Source organism: Chanos chanos, chromosome 8 (assembly GCF_902362185.1).
Source record: "Chanos chanos chromosome 8, fChaCha1.1, whole genome shotgun sequence".
Classification (NCBI taxonomy): domain Eukaryota; kingdom Metazoa; phylum Chordata; class Actinopteri; order Gonorynchiformes; family Chanidae; genus Chanos; species Chanos chanos.
This window is the reverse complement of record NC_044502.1, coordinates 71,790-72,500: the sequence shown is the minus strand read 5'-3', so window position 1 is coordinate 72,500 and position 711 is coordinate 71,790.

Sequence of the window (711 nt, the reverse complement as noted above, 5' to 3'; positions counted from 1 at the left end):
TCTTCCCATTTTCTCTGATTGTTTGCATGATTCTTCTTTATTTTGTGGAAACTCTTAGAGAAGCATGAGAAAAAATTATATTTTTATGGAAGAGTTTTATTTTAGCTGAATTGGGAGTTGATTGTTGAGCATAGGAGAATAACTGTACTCCATACCTATGCAAAATGTGAAATTATAGGCGAATGTGTAACTTACAATAGCAGCATCTTAACATTGCATAACCCGTAGATCTTTGTGTATCAAAAGAGCATAGAGCATCACAGGGATAAATCTGTTATACCTTGAATTTATGAGACAATTTTCACCAAGCGACCTGTCTTAACATGGCTAACAGTATTTAACATTTTGATAGAAACATCTCTCACATCTGTTTGAGGTGACTGTAGAGGCAGTGTTTGATCATAGCATTGTCACTTTGGGTGTCTCACAGTGTACAGTCCTTAGCCCTCGATGTTTCTCTTGTCAAATGTAAACTGTTTTCTGTCTTTTCTTATATCTGCCTTTTCCCCAAAGACGCAATCTTATAAGCTGTCAGAAAATATAAATTTCGCTACATGAATTATAAAAAAAATCTTTTTATTGTTATAAAAAGAAAGTCCTCAGACCTTGTGTAAACTGGCACAAGTAGTTATTAAAAGTCAATTTAGAAAGTGGGTCCTTGAAAATGATGATCAGTTAAGGAACTGGAAACAGGTACTTTTAGTCTCCAAA